The sequence below is a fragment of the Martes martes genome (assembly GCF_963455335.1).
Source record: "Martes martes genome assembly, chromosome: 12".
NCBI lineage: Eukaryota > Metazoa > Chordata > Mammalia > Carnivora > Mustelidae > Martes > Martes martes.
In genome coordinates this window covers 24,277,382-24,293,439 of record NC_137900.1, presented here as the reverse complement: position 1 = coordinate 24,293,439, position 16,058 = coordinate 24,277,382, and the positions used below count along the sequence as shown (strand labels likewise).

General features: G+C 51.5%; 3 pseudogenes across 3 annotated transcripts; all 3 read left to right on the top strand.

The window, feature by feature from the left end:
* Nucleotides 1–15: 15 nt before the first annotated feature.
* LOC308353317 (spermatogenesis-associated protein 31D3-like) lies at nt 16–4,012 on the top strand (annotated as a pseudogene). The gene is made up of 2 exons: nt 16–22; nt 2,865–4,012. The product of its transcript is annotated as a spermatogenesis-associated protein 31D3-like (transcript).
* Nucleotides 4,013–4,027: 15 nt separating this feature from the next.
* LOC308353316 (spermatogenesis-associated protein 31D3-like) lies at nt 4,028–8,025 on the top strand (annotated as a pseudogene). The gene is made up of 2 exons: nt 4,028–4,034; nt 6,878–8,025. The product of its transcript is annotated as a spermatogenesis-associated protein 31D3-like (transcript).
* Nucleotides 8,026–8,040: 15 nt separating this feature from the next.
* LOC308353315 (spermatogenesis-associated protein 31D3-like) lies at nt 8,041–16,048 on the top strand (annotated as a pseudogene). The gene is made up of 2 exons: nt 8,041–8,047; nt 14,901–16,048. The product of its transcript is annotated as a spermatogenesis-associated protein 31D3-like (transcript).
* The last annotated feature ends 10 nt before the right edge of the window (nt 16,049–16,058 follow it).

The window sequence follows — 16,058 nt, the reverse complement described above, 5'->3', positions numbered from 1 at the left end:
GAGTCTCTCGCAATGATGAGCGGTCCCGGGACTCTTCCACAGCTACCTCAGTCTCGGGGCTATCGTGGACGCTCAGGGAACTCTAAAAAGAGGGAGGTCAAATTGAGTGTCTCTAAAAGTGGCTATGTGGGGGACCCAGAAATGCTTCAGCTAGAGTGCAGTGGCCTGGCAAAGTACAAAGATGACCTGGAGAAGGATAGCAATGATTTGGGGAAGGACGAAAATCTAGAGAAGGAAAAGGAAGGCCTGAAGAAGGATCAGGGACATATTCCAGAGAATGGCCCAAAAGATTATCTGTTGAGTGACCCAGTTAACTCTTCAGATAATGAAATGGGGTATGTGTCTGAGAAAGAACTTAGGAGCCCATCAGTGAAAACCGCCATGGTGGCTGTGGAGACTACGGTCAGAGACAACTTGAAAATGCCCTGAATATACATTTAAGCAGAGAGTCTGGGGAAAACAATGAGGGTCAGTTGCCTGGGACTGTGCAGAATTCGTGGGATACTATGGGGCAGACATCAGTACTTTCTGAGAAACCCCAGACTGAAATAAACCAGAGAAGTTGGCCAGCATCAGAGGTTGAGGACTACTCCCTGAGTACCTTGCAGGAGCTTCCCTTTGTTGAACCTAGTGCAGCACAGAAGCTGGAAGACCATGTTTAAAGATTTTGTAAGAGGGGGACTTGGGGCCTTCCCCCTAGGGTCCAGGAAATCATAGAGGTCTTTTAATTGAAGAGTCCACATTCCATTCTAGCCTTTCCGCCTCAACCAGCGTGAGTTCTGGGGCAACCTGGAAACCTGGAGGCTTCAAACGGTAAACCTGGCAAGCTTGAAATCTCTCCTTGGAGACAAAGCAGGAACAGCAAGTTCACCCCCCAACCCCGTTCGTCCTCTCCCTGCCACCTTAATTTTGGGCAAGGAAGAACAGAGAATTCTGAGGCAATCACCCTCTAATATCAACCATCAGTTGGCAGAGGATGTTCCGAAAACTAAGGACGGCAGCCGTACTCTGACACCTGTCAGACATGACACGGTAGGAAACAGACGGCCCCCAAGGAAGCCTACAAGTCGAGGTGCATTCAGACGTGAGCCAAAGGGTAAGAGTGAAAATTCCGGAGCTAGAAGGCATAAAGAACAAGGCATAAAGATGAAGAATCCTGGACCAAGACATTCAGGGCCAAGGAAATGCATACACATCAATCACAACCTAGCATCTTGACAACCCACAAGCCAGTTAGCTCCCCAATTATAAAGGGGAATAAGCTTCAAGTCAAAACCACCATCCCACCAAGCATACCAATTCCGCAAGATCCTAACACATGGAATCTTACAGAACCACTCTTGCTTGAGTTCATGCTTAAGCTTTAACGGGACAGGACAGGGAGCGTAGCCAGGCCCAAGCCCAATGCATTGGCCTGCCCCCTGCCACAGATTGTTTGACTTACAAGGCCTCACGGACTCGTGCCCAGGGTGTCTCCAGTGGGGACACGAGAGCTTCCCAGGTGCTACGTGTCCATCCAGAGGACACAGGAATTACTATGGAACAACAGCAGAGCCCTGGGTCCCTAAGCATGTCTTAAGGAAGTGCCAGAATAAGAATCCCCCACCGGCTGCAAAGACCATGAGGCCTCCGGGTTCCAAGGCACAAGAGCATCGTGGAGGGGATGCAGGACTAGGAACATCCCACCCGAGAACAGACAGCTTCCCTACGGAACATGTGGCATTGAAGAAGAGGTTCCCTACCCAGGATGCGGTACTGAAGGTAAACCTGGGAACAGAGCCTTCCCAGACCCTATCACGGAAGGGTCAGCTGCCTCCTGAAAGCCTTTCTCAGAAGGGTCAGCCTCCTTCGAAAGAAAGCCTTTTCAGTTAAAAAAAAAAAAAAAAAAGAAAAAAAAAAGAAAAAAAGAGGGTTTGGTTTTGTTTGTCTGTTTGTTTGTTTGTTTGTTTGTTTTGCAATGGCTTGCTTACTCTTGCAATAAAAGGCAAAATGTACGAAAACTCCCAGGAGAAGCGCAGTTCCCTATTCTCTGTGGAAAGCAAGGGCCTGCTTAAAGGTAGAGCTGCGTTTACTGGGGTGCCCGAAGCTCAGAAAATAACGACAGCTGTTGGGAAGTTCCAGGAGGAGAGAACGGGGAGTCTGCGTGCAATTAGGCAGCACCTGCCCTCAGCAGCCCATTCCCTCCCCAACCAAGTTTGGGAAAACTCAGCAGAAAGCACAAGTGCAGGCCCAGGCACAGCCTGTCCTGGGGTATCCTTTCAACTACAGGGTTCCCGCCCTCAAGGAGTCAAATACCAGGTCCTGCCAGCAAGAAGCTGTCTTTGCCGGCCAAGGCCTTCCTGGAAGTAACAGACAGCTCAGAAACAAGGACAGACAGCCCCAGAAAGTTGGGGCACTTAAGGACCAGCTACCGCATCAGAGGCATCCCCTCTCCATGCCCCACGGGGAGCCCGCGTCCCACCCGAAGGCCACCTGCGGGCATCAGGCTGCCCAGTGGCTTCCAGCCACTCTCACGACTGCTGAAGGCACAGTGTGCAGAAATGTGTTTCGTACTAATTAGACAGAAAACTTCTCCGGAAATTCCCGTGAGAGGGTTTTGGGGGGCATTTCCTACCCCGAAATAATCCCCTTGTGAGGAATAAATATTTCTCTAATAACGGGTTGTCTGTTCTGTGTACTGTCTTGGGAGCATGGGTTTGGGGTAACTCCGTTCAGCTGTCTGTCCAGACAGAGAGTGTCTCTAAATACCATCGTCTCTCTGGACCCTACCCTTTCCCAAGAGGTCAGCCCCTTAACGGAGTCGTCCCAGACGGTGCATCCCACTGAGACCTTTGCTCATCATCACACACCACCAAGCCGCTCAGCTTCACCGCCACCGGACTGCAATTTGTCTGTGACTCAATCTAAACCGATTTCCATCTCCAGGAAGCCTGTTCCAGAGAGCTCACGCCCAGAGAGCCCTGGTGGGTTGTCTACTTATGTCCCATCAATCACAGGCATTGGCCCCTCCAGCTTGTCAATTTTAGATCTCCCTCAGTGGCAAACTCATGCCAAAGACTTCTTCCCTTCAACCCTGGCTCCATGTGATTCCCATCAAGCCCTGCATTCTTCAGAGGCGTCTTCCAGGGGAGACCCTGCAGCCAACCTTGTAGAGCCTGGTAACCTCTCACTTCTCAGGCCTGATGCGCTGGCGCTTCTAGAGAAGCAAGTCCAAAAGAGGTGTGGCTTCCTCAGGTGGAAGGAAACAAAGGGTTCTTTTCCAAGGCAAACAATTGCCGATAAGCGTGATTGGGCATCCTCCCTTCCTTTCTGGAGCAGCAAAGACCAGTCAAAGGAGCTGCCTATGCATCAGCAGCGCCCATATCCTACAACCTTGGAGGAGGGCCATTGACAGCACACCCCCATCCAGCTCTTCCGGGGTCTCCAAACTCCTCCTAGTGAGTCCTTCTTCCCTGCTGCCGATGCCTCACATAACATCTCGAATGCCTCCCAGAGCAGGAATCCCCAGTAGTTCCCCATCCACTTCCTCCATCCTTGTCTGAGAACCCGCCTCAACTCCTGCCTCAAACCCAGCCCCAACCCAACCCATGTGTCCAGCCCCAGGCCCTCCTTCAATCCCCACTCCCAATCCTGCCATCTGGTCCTCTACCCGACATTAAGATCGGTCGAGTGTGTTTTCACAGACGTCAGAATGAATCCCAGAGACTCACGTCAACTGAAAGGCACCATCTGGAATGGGACCTGTTGCACAAGGTGCAGGAACGTGTGTGGGGTTTGCCCACTGTAGTCCAGAGATCCCACTAGGATGATTGTCCTTCAGCTCCTAACCATTCTCCCAAACCCTGTGCCGCCAAGGCCCAAGTTGTCATCTCGGCCCCTCCCAGGCCCATGCTGCTATCTCTATCCCTCATGCACAGTTTCCTCTCAGTGAGGAGATTCAGGAAAAAAACTAGAGAGTCCCCTTGGAAAGAGGATCATCCAACACCGGTGGGGCCTGGCCCCCAGGACCTAGGAGTCTCTCGCAATGATGAGCGGTCCCGGGACTCTTCCACAGCTACCTGAGTCTCGGGGCTATCGTGGACGCTCAGGGAACTCTAAAAAGAGGGAGGTCAAATTGAGTGTCTCTAAAAGTGGCTATGTGGGGGACCCAGAAATGCTTCAGCTAGAGTGCAGTGGCCTGGCAAAGTACAAAGATGACCTGGAGAAGGATAACAATGATTTGGAGAAGGACGAAAATCTAGAGAAGGAAAAGGAAGGCCTGAAGAAGGATCAGGGACATATTCCAGAGAATGGCCCAAAAGATTATCTGTTGAGTGACCCAGTTAACTCTTCAGATAATGAAATGGGGTATGTGTCTGAGAAAGAACTTAGGAGCCCATCAGTGAAAACCGCCATGGTGGCTGTGGAGACTACGGTCAGAGACAACTTGAAAATGCCCTGAATATACATTTAAGCAGAGAGTCTGGGGAAAACAATGAGGGTCAGTTGCCTGGGACTGTGCAGAATTCGTGGGATACTATGGGGCAGACATCACTACTTTCTGAGAAACCCCAGACTGAAATAAACCAGAGAAGTTGGCCAGCATCAGAGGTTGAGGACTACTCCCTGAGTACCTTGCAGGAGCTTCCCTTTGTTGAACCTAGTGCAGCACAGAAGCTGGAAGACCATGTTTAAAGATTTTGTAAGAGGGGGACTTGGGGCCTTCCCCCTAGGGTCCAGGAAATCATAGAGGTCTTTTAATTGAAGAGTCCACATTCCATTCTAGCCTTTCCGCCTCAACCAGCGTGAGTTCTGGGGCAACCTGGAAACCTGGAGGCTTCAAACGGTAAACCTGGCAAGCTTGAAATCTCTCCTTGGAGACAAAGCAGGAACAGCAAGTTCACCCCCCAACCCCGTTCGTCCTCTCCCTGCCACCTTAATTTTGGGCAAGGAAGAACAGAGAATTCTGAGGCAATCACCCTCTAATATCAACCATCAGTTGGCAGAGGATGTTCCGAAAACTAAGGACGGCAGCCGTACTCTGACACCTGTCAGACATGACACGGTAGGAAACAGACGGCCCCCAAGGAAGCCTACAAGTCGAGGTGCATTCAGACGTGAGCCAAAGGGTAAGAGTGAAAATTCCGGAGCTAGAAGGCATAAAGAACAAGGCATAAAGATGAAGAATCCTGGACCAAGACATTCAGGGCCAAGGAAATGCATACACATCAATCACAACCTAGCATCTTGACAACCCACAAGCCAGTTAGCTCCCCAATTATAAAGGGGAATAAGCTTCAAGTCAAAACCACCATCCCACCAAGCATACCAATTCCGCAAGATCCTAACACATGGAATCTTACAGAACCACTCTTGCTTGAGTTCTTGCTTAAGCTTTAACGGGACAGGACAGGGAGCGTAGCCAGGCCCAAGCCCAATGCATTGGCCTGCCCCCTGCCACAGATTGTTTGACTTACAAGGCCTCACGGACTCGTGCCCAGGGTGTCTCCAGTGGGGACACGAGAGCTTCCCAGGTGCTACGTGTCCATCCAGAGGACACAGGAATTACTATGGAACAACAGCAGAGCCCTGGGTCCCTAAGCATGTCTTAAGGAAGTGCCAGAATAAGAATCCCCCACCGGCTGCAAAGACCATGAGGCCTCCGGGTTCCAAGGCACAAGAGCATCGTGGAGGGGATGCAGGACTAGGAACATCCCACCCGAGAACAGACAGCTTCCCTACGGAACATGTGGCATTGAAGAAGAGGTTCCCTACCCAGGATGCGGTACTGAAGGTAAACCTGGGAACAGAGCCTTCCCAGACCCTATCACGGAAGGGTCAGCTGCCTCCTGAAAGCCTTTCTCAGAAGGGTCAGCCTCCTTCGAAAGAAAGCCTTTTCAGTTAAAAAAAAAAAAAAAAAAAGAAAAAAAAAAGAAAAAAAGAGGGTTTGGTTTTGTTTGTCTGTTTGTTTGTTTGTTTGTTTGTTTTGCAATGGCTTGCTTACTCTTGCAATAAAAGGCAAAATGTACGAAAACTCCCAGGAGAAGCGCAGTTCCCTATTCTCTGTGGAAAGCAAGGGCCTGCTTAAAGGTAGAGCTGCGTTTACTGGGGTGCCCGAAGCTCAGAAAATAACGACAGCTGTTGGGAAGTTCCAGGAGGAGAGAACGGGGAGTCTGCGTGCAATTAGGCAGCACCTGCCCTCAGCAGCCCATTCCCTCCCCAACCAAGTTTGGGAAAACTCAGCAGAAAGCACAAGTGCAGGCCCAGGCACAGCCTGTCCTGGGGTATCCTTTCAACTACAGGGTTCCCGCCCTCAAGGAGTCAAATACCAGGTCCTGCCAGCAAGAAGCTGTCTTTGCCGGCCAAGGCCTTCCTGGAAGTAACAGACAGCTCAGAAACAAGGACAGACAGCCCCAGAAAGTTGGGGCACTTAAGGACCAGCTACCGCATCAGAGGCATCCCCTCTCCATGCCCCACGGGGAGCCCGCGTCCCACCCGAAGGCCACCTGCGGGCATCAGGCTGCCCAGTGGCTTCCAGCCACTCTCACGACTGCTGAAGGCACAGTGTGCAGAAATGTGTTTCGTACTAATTAGACAGAAAACTTCTCCGGAAATTCCCGTGAGAGGGTTTTGGGGGGCATTTCCTACCCCGAAATAATCCCCTTGTGAGGAATAAATATTTCTCTAATAACGGGTTGTCTGTTCTGTGTACTGTCTTGGGAGCATGGGTTTGGGGTAACTCCGTTCAGCTGTCTGTCCAGACAGAGAGTGTCTCTAAATACCATCGTCTCTCTGGACCCTACCCTTTCCCAAGAGGTCAGCCCCTTAACGGAGTCGTCCCAGACGGTGCATCCCACTGAGACCTTTGCTCATCATCACACACCACCAAGCCGCTCAGCTTCACCGCCACCGGACTGCAATTTGTCTGTGACTCAATCTAAACCGATTTCCATCTCCAGGAAGCCTGTTCCAGAGAGCTCACGCCCAGAGAGCCCTGGTGGGTTGTCTACTTATGTCCCATCAATCACAGGCATTGGCCCCTCCAGCTTGTCAATTTTAGATCTCCCTCAGTGGCAAACTCATGCCAAAGACTTCTTCCCTTCAACCCTGGCTCCATGTGATTCCCATCAAGCCCTGCATTCTTCAGAGGCGTCTTCCAGGGGAGACCCTGCAGCCAACCTTGTAGAGCCTGGTAACCTCTCACTTCTCAGGCCTGATGCGCTGGCGCTTCTAGAGAAGCAAGTCCAAAAGAGGTGTGGCTTCCTCAGGTGGAAGGAAACAAAGGGTTCTTTTCCAAGGCAAACAATTGCCGATAAGCGTGATTGGGCATCCTCCCTTCCTTTCTGGAGCAGCAAAGACCAGTCAAAGGAGCTGCCTATGCATCAGCAGTGCCCATATCCTACAACCTTGGAGGAGGGCCATTGACAGCACACCCCCATCCAGCTCTTCCGGGGTCTCCAAACTCCTCCTAGTGAGTCCTTCTTCCCTGCTGCCGATGCCTCACATAACATCTCGAATGCCTCCCAGAGCAGGAATCCCCAGTAGTTCCCCATCCACTTCCTCCATCCTTGTCTGAGAACCCGCCTCAACTCCTGCCTCAAACCCAGCCCCAACCCAACCCATGTGTCCAGCCCCAGGCCCTCCTTCAATCCCCACTCCCAATCCTGCCATCTGGTCCTCTACCCGACATTAAGATCGGTCGAGTGTGTTTTCACAGACGTCAGAATGAATCCCAGAGACTCACGTCAACTGAAAGGCACCATCTGGAATGGGACCTGTTGCACAAGGTGCAGGAACGTGTGTGGGGTTTGCCCACTGTAGTCCAGAGATCCCACTAGGATGATTGTCCTTCAGCTCCTAACCATTCTCCCAAACCCTGTGCCGCCAAGGCCCAAGTTGTCATCTCGGCCCCTCCCAGGCCCATGCTGCTATCTCTATCCCTCATGCACAGTTTCCTCTCAGTGAGGAGATTCAGGAAAAAAACTAGAGAGTCCCCTTGGAAAGAGGATCATCCAACACCGGTGGGGCCTGGCCCCCAGGACCTAGGAGTCTCTCGCAATGATGAGCGGTCCCGGGACTCTTCCACAGCTACCTCAGTCTCGGGGCTATCGTGGACGCTCAGGGAACTCTAAAAAGAGGGAGGTCAAATTGAGTGTCTCTAAAAGTGGCTATGTGGGGGACCCAGAAATGCTTCAGCTAGAGTGCAGTGGCCTGGCAAAGTACAAAGATGACCTGGAGAAGGATAGCAATGATTTGGGGAAGGACGAAAATCTAGAGAAGGAAAAGGAAGGCCTGAAGAAGGATCAGGGACATATTCCAGAGAATGGCCCAAAAGATTATCTGTTGAGTGACCCAGTTAACTCTTCAGATAATGAAATGGGGTATGTGTCTGAGAAAGAACTTAGGAGCCCATCAGTGAAAACCGCCATGGTGGCTGTGGAGACTACGGTCAGAGACAACTTGAAAATGCCCTGAATATACATTTAAGCAGAGAGTCTGGGGAAAACAATGAGGGTCAGTTGCCTGGGACTGTGCAGAATTCGTGGGATACTATGGGGCAGACATCACTACTTTCTGAGAAACCCCAGACTGAAATAAACCAGAGAAGTTGGCCAGCATCAGAGGTTGAGGACTACTCCCTGAGTACCTTGCAGGAGCTTCCCTTTGTTGAACCTAGTGCAGCACAGAAGCTGGAAGACCATGTTTAAAGATTTTGTAAGAGGGGGACTTGGGGCCTTCCCCCTAGGGTCCAGGAAATCATAGAGGTCTTTTAATTGAAGAGTCCACATTCCATTCTAGCCTTTCCGCCTCAACCAGCGTGAGTTCTGGGGCAACCTGGAAACCTGGAGGCTTCAAACGGTAAACCTGGCAAGCTTGAAATCTCTCCTTGGAGACAAAGCAGGAACAGCAAGTTCACCCCCCAACCCCGTTCGTCCTCTCCCTGCCACCTTAATTTTGGGCAAGGAAGAACAGAGAATTCTGAGGCAATCACCCTCTAATATCAACCATCAGTTGGCAGAGGATGTTCCGAAAACTAAGGACGGCAGCCGTACTCTGACACCTGTCAGACATGACACGGTAGGAAACAGACGGCCCCCAAGGAAGCCTACAAGTCGAGGTGCATTCAGACGTGAGCCAAAGGGTAAGAGTGAAAATTCCGGAGCTAGAAGGCATAAAGAACAAGGCATAAAGATGAAGAATCCTGGACCAAGACATTCAGGGCCAAGGAAATGCATACACATCAATCACAACCTAGCATCTTGACAACCCACAAGCCAGTTAGCTCCCCAATTATAAAGGGGAATAAGCTTCAAGTCAAAACCACCATCCCACCAAGCATACCAATTCCGCAAGATCCTAACACATGGAATCTTACAGAACCACTCTTGCTTGAGTTCATGCTTAAGCTTTAACGGGACAGGACAGGGAGCGTAGCCAGGCCCAAGCCCAATGCATTGGCCTGCCCCCTGCCACAGATTGTTTGACTTACAAGGCCTCACGGACTCGTGCCCAGGGTGTCTCCAGTGGGGACACGAGAGCTTCCCAGGTGCTACGTGTCCATCCAGAGGACACAGGAATTACTATGGAACAACAGCAGAGCCCTGGGTCCCTAAGCATGTCTTAAGGAAGTGCCAGAATAAGAATCCCCCACCGGCTGCAAAGACCATGAGGCCTCCGGGTTCCAAGGCACAAGAGCATCGTGGAGGGGATGCAGGACTAGGAACATCCCACCCGAGAACAGACAGCTTCCCTACGGAACATGTGGCATTGAAGAAGAGGTTCCCTACCCAGGATGCGGTACTGAAGGTAAACCTGGGAACAGAGCCTTCCCAGACCCTATCACGGAAGGGTCAGCTGCCTCCTGAAAGCCTTTCTCAGAAGGGTCAGCCTCCTTCGAAAGAAAGCCTTTTCAGTTAAAAAAAAAAAAAAAAAGAAAAAAAAAAGAAAAAAAGAGGGTTTGGTTTTGTTTGTCTGTTTGTTTGTTTGTTTGTTTGTTTTGCAATGGCTTGCTTACTCTTGCAATAAAAGGCAAAATGTACGAAAACTCCCAGGAGAAGCGCAGTTCCCTATTCTCTGTGGAAAGCAAGGGCCTGCTTAAAGGTAGAGCTGCGTTTACTGGGGTGCCCGAAGCTCAGAAAATAACGACAGCTGTTGGGAAGTTCCAGGAGGAGAGAACGGGGAGTCTGCGTGCAATTAGGCAGCACCTGCCCTCAGCAGCCCATTCCCTCCCCAACCAAGTTTGGGAAAACTCAGCAGAAAGCACAAGTGCAGGCCCAGGCACAGCCTGTCCTGGGGTATCCTTTCAACTACAGGGTTCCCGCCCTCAAGGAGTCAAATACCAGGTCCTGCCAGCAAGAAGCTGTCTTTGCCGGCCAAGGCCTTCCTGGAAGTAACAGACAGCTCAGAAACAAGGACAGACAGCCCCAGAAAGTTGGGGCACTTAAGGACCAGCTACCGCATCAGAGGCATCCCCTCTCCATGCCCCACGGGGAGCCCGCGTCCCACCCGAAGGCCACCTGCGGGCATCAGGCTGCCCAGTGGCTTCCAGCCACTCTCACGACTGCTGAAGGCACAGTGTGCAGAAATGTGTTTCGTACTAATTAGACAGAAAACTTCTCCGGAAATTCCCGTGAGAGGGTTTTGGGGGGCATTTCCTACCCCGAAATAATCCCCTTGTGAGGAATAAATATTTCTCTAATAACGGGTTGTCTGTTCTGTGTACTGTCTTGGGAGCATGGGTTTGGGGTAACTCCGTTCAGCTGTCTGTCCAGACAGAGAGTGTCTCTAAATACCATCGTCTCTCTGGACCCTACCCTTTCCCAAGAGGTCAGCCCCTTAACGGAGTCGTCCCAGACGGTGCATCCCACTGAGACCTTTGCTCATCATCACACACCACCAAGCCGCTCAGCTTCACCGCCACCGGACTGCAATTTGTCTGTGACTCAATCTAAACCGATTTCCATCTCCAGGAAGCCTGTTCCAGAGAGCTCACGCCCAGAGAGCCCTGGTGGGTTGTCTACTTATGTCCCATCAATCACAGGCATTGGCCCCTCCAGCTTGTCAATTTTAGATCTCCCTCAGTGGCAAACTCATGCCAAAGACTTCTTCCCTTCAACCCTGGCTCCATGTGATTCCCATCAAGCCCTGCATTCTTCAGAGGCGTCTTCCAGGGGAGACCCTGCAGCCAACCTTGTAGAGCCTGGTAACCTCTCACTTCTCAGGCCTGATGCGCTGGCGCTTCTAGAGAAGCAAGTCCAAAAGAGGTGTGGCTTCCTCAGGTGGAAGGAAACAAAGGGTTCTTTTCCAAGGCAAACAATTGCCGATAAGCGTGATTGGGCATCCTCCCTTCCTTTCTGGAGCAGCAAAGACCAGTCAAAGGAGCTGCCTATGCATCAGCAGCGCCCATATCCTACAACCTTGGAGGAGGGCCATTGACAGCACACCCCCATCCAGCTCTTCCGGGGTCTCCAAACTCCTCCTAGTGAGTCCTTCTTCCCTGCTGCCGATGCCTCACATAACATCTCGAATGCCTCCCAGAGCAGGAATCCCCAGTAGTTCCCCATCCACTTCCTCCATCCTTGTCTGAGAACCCGCCTCAACTCCTGCCTCAAACCCAGCCCCAACCCAACCCATGTGTCCAGCCCCAGGCCCTCCTTCAATCCCCACTCCCAATCCTGCCATCTGGTCCTCTACCCGACATTAAGATCGGTCGAGTGTGTTTTCACAGACGTCAGAATGAATCCCAGAGACTCACGTCAACTGAAAGGCACCATCTGGAATGGGACCTGTTGCACAAGGTGCAGGAACGTGTGTGGGGTTTGCCCACTGTAGTCCTGAGATCCCACTAGGATGATTGTCCTTCAGCTCCTAACCATTCTCCCAAACCCTGTGCCGCCAAGGCCCAAGTTGTCATCTCGGCCCCTCCCAGGCCCATGCTGCTATCTCTATCCCTCATGCACAGTTTCCTCTCAGTGAGGAGATTCAGGAAAAAAACTAGAGAGTCCCCTTGGAAAGAGGATCATCCAACACCGGTGGGGCCTGGCCCCCAGGACCTAGGAGTCTCTCGCAATGATGAGCGGTCCCGGGACTCTTCCACAGCTACCTCAGTCTCGGGGCTATCGTGGACGCTCAGGGAACTCTAAAAAGAGGGAGGTCAAATTGAGTGTCTCTAAAAGTGGCTATGTGGGGGACCCAGAAATGCTTCAGCTAGAGTGCAGTGGCCTGGCAAAGTACAAAGATGACCTGGAGAAGGATAGCAATGATTTGGGGAAGGACGAAAATCTAGAGAAGGAAAAGGAAGGCCTGAAGAAGGATCAGGGACATATTCCAGAGAATGGCCCAAAAGATTATCTGTTGAGTGACCCAGTTAACTCTTCAGATAATGAAATGGGGTATGTGTCTGAGAAAGAACTTAGGAGCCCATCAGTGAAAACCGCCATGGTGGCTGTGGAGACTACGGTCAGAGACAACTTGAAAATGCCCTGAATATACATTTAAGCAGAGAGTCTGGGGAAAACAATGAGGGTCAGTTGCCTGGGACTGTGCAGAATTCGTGGGATACTATGGGGCAGACATCAGTACTTTCTGAGAAACCCCAGACTGAAATAAACCAGAGAAGTTGGCCAGCATCAGAGGTTGAGGACTACTCCCTGAGTACCTTGCAGGAGCTTCCCTTTGTTGAACCTAGTGCAGCACAGAAGCTGGAAGACCATGTTTAAAGATTTTGTAAGAGGGGGACTTGGGGCCTTCCCCCTAGGGTCCAGGAAATCATAGAGGTCTTTTAATTGAAGAGTCCACATTCCATTCTAGCCTTTCCGCCTCAACCAGCGTGAGTTCTGGGGCAACCTGGAAACCTGGAGGCTTCAAACGGTAAACCTGGCAAGCTTGAAATCTCTCCTTGGAGACAAAGCAGGAACAGCAAGTTCACCCCCCAACCCCGTTCGTCCTCTCCCTGCCACCTTAATTTTGGGCAAGGAAGAACAGAGAATTCTGAGGCAATCACCCTCTAATATCAACCATCAGTTGGCAGAGGATGTTCCGAAAACTAAGGACGGCAGCCGTACTCTGACACCTGTCAGACATGACACGGTAGGAAACAGACGGCCCCCAAGGAAGCCTACAAGTCGAGGTGCATTCAGACGTGAGCCAAAGGGTAAGAGTGAAAATTCCGGAGCTAGAAGGCATAAAGAACAAGGCATAAAGATGAAGAATCCTGGACCAAGACATTCAGGGCCAAGGAAATGCATACACATCAATCACAACCTAGCATCTTGACAACCCACAAGCCAGTTAGCTCCCCAATTATAAAGGGGAATAAGCTTCAAGTCAAAACCACCATCCCACCAAGCATACCAATTCCGCAAGATCCTAACACATGGAATCTTACAGAACCACTCTTGCTTGAGTTCATGCTTAAGCTTTAACGGGACAGGACAGGGAGCGTAGCCAGGCCCAAGCCCAATGCATTGGCCTGCCCCCTGCCACAGATTGTTTGACTTACAAGGCCTCACGGACTCGTGCCCAGGGTGTCTCCAGTGGGGACACGAGAGCTTCCCAGGTGCTACGTGTCCATCCAGAGGACACAGGAATTACTATGGAACAACAGCAGAGCCCTGGGTCCCTAAGCATGTCTTAAGGAAGTGCCAGAATAAGAATCCCCCACCGGCTGCAAAGACCATGAGGCCTCCGGGTTCCAAGGCACAAGAGCATCGTGGAGGGGATGCAGGACTAGGAACATCCCACCCGAGAACAGACAGCTTCCCTACGGAACATGTGGCATTGAAGAAGAGGTTCCCTACCCAGGATGCGGTACTGAAGGTAAACCTGGGAACAGAGCCTTCCCAGACCCTATCACGGAAGGGTCAGCTGCCTCCTGAAAGCCTTTCTCAGAAGGGTCAGCCTCCTTCGAAAGAAAGCCTTTTCAGTTAAAAAAAAAAAAAAAAAAGAAAAAAAAAAGAAAAAAAGAGGGTTTGGTTTTGTTTGTCTGTTTGTTTGTTTGTTTGTTTGTTTTGCAATGGCTTGCTTACTCTTGCAATAAAAGGCAAAATGTACGAAAACTCCCAGGAGAAGCGCAGTTCCCTATTCTCTGTGGAAAGCAAGGGCCTGCTTAAAGGTAGAGCTGCGTTTACTGGGGTGCCCGAAGCTCAGAAAATAACGACAGCTGTTGGGAAGTTCCAGGAGGAGAGAACGGGGAGTCTGCGTGCAATTAGGCAGCACCTGCCCTCAGCAGCCCATTCCCTCCCCAACCAAGTTTGGGAAAACTCAGCAGAAAGCACAAGTGCAGGCCCAGGCACAGCCTGTCCTGGGGTATCCTTTCAACTACAGGGTTCCCGCCCTCAAGGAGTCAAATACCAGGTCCTGCCAGCAAGAAGCTGTCTTTGCCGGCCAAGGCCTTCCTGGAAGTAACAGACAGCTCAGAAACAAGGACAGACAGCCCCAGAAAGTTGGGGCACTTAAGGACCAGCTACCGCATCAGAGGCATCCCCTCTCCATGCCCCACGGGGAGCCCGCGTCCCACCCGAAGGCCACCTGCGGGCATCAGGCTGCCCAGTGGCTTCCAGCCACTCTCACGACTGCTGAAGGCACAGTGTGCAGAAATGTGTTTCGTACTAATTAGACAGAAAACTTCTCCGGAAATTCCCGTGAGAGGGTTTTGGGGGGCATTTCCTACCCCGAAATAATCCCCTTGTGAGGAATAAATATTTCTCTAATAACGGGTTGTCTGTTCTGTGTACTGTCTTGGGAGCATGGGTTTGGGGTAACTCCGTTCAGCTGTCTGTCCAGACAGAGAGTGTCTCTAAATACCATCGTCTCTCTGGACCCTACCCTTTCCCAAGAGGTCAGCCCCTTAACGGAGTCGTCCCAGACGGTGCATCCCACTGAGACCTTTGCTCATCATCACACACCACCAAGCCGCTCAGCTTCACCGCCACCGGACTGCAATTTGTCTGTGACTCAATCTAAACCGATTTCCATCTCCAGGAAGCCTGTTCCAGAGAGCTCACGCCCAGAGAGCCCTGGTGGGTTGTCTACTTATGTCCCATCAATCACAGGCATTGGCCCCTCCAGCTTGTCAATTTTAGATCTCCCTCAGTGGCAAACTCATGCCAAAGACTTCTTCCCTTCAACCCTGGCTCCATGTGATTCCCATCAAGCCCTGCATTCTTCAGAGGCGTCTTCCAGGGGAGACCCTGCAGCCAACCTTGTAGAGCCTGGTAACCTCTCACTTCTCAGGCCTGATGCGCTGGCGCTTCTAGAGAAGCAAGTCCAAAAGAGGTGTGGCTTCCTCAGGTGGAAGGAAACAAAGGGTTCTTTTCCAAGGCAAACAATTGCCGATAAGCGTGATTGGGCATCCTCCCTTCCTTTCTGGAGCAGCAAAGACCAGTCAAAGGAGCTGCCTATGCATCAGCAGCGCCCATATCCTACAACCTTGGAGGAGGGCCATTGACAGCACACCCCCATCCAGCTCTTCCGGGGTCTCCAAACTCCTCCTAGTGAGTCCTTCTTCCCTGCTGCCGATGCCTCACATAACATCTCGAATGCCTCCCAGAGCAGGAATCCCCAGTAGTTCCCCATCCACTTCCTCCATCCTTGTCTGAGAACCCGCCTCAACTCCTGCCTCAAACCCAGCCCCAACCCAACCCATGTGTCCAGCCCCAGGCCCTCCTTCAATCCCCACTCCCAATCCTGCCATCTGGTCCTCTACCCGACATTAAGATCGGTCGAGTGTGTTTTCACAGACGTCAGAATGAATCCCAGAGACTCACGTCAACTGAAAGGCACCATCTGGAATGGGACCTGTTGCACAAGGTGCAGGAACATGTGTGGGGTTTGCCCACTGTAGTCCAGAGATCCCACTAGGATGATTGTCCTTCAGCTCCTAACCATTCTCCCAAACCCTGTGCCGCCAAGGCCCAAGTTGTCATCTCGGCCCCTCCCAGGCCCATGCTGCTATCTCTATCCCTCATGCACAGTTTCCTCTCAGTGAGGAGATTCAGGAAAAAAACTAGAGAGTCCCCTTGGAAAGAGGATCATCCAACACCGGTGGGGCCTGGCCCCCAGGACCTAGGAGTCTCTCG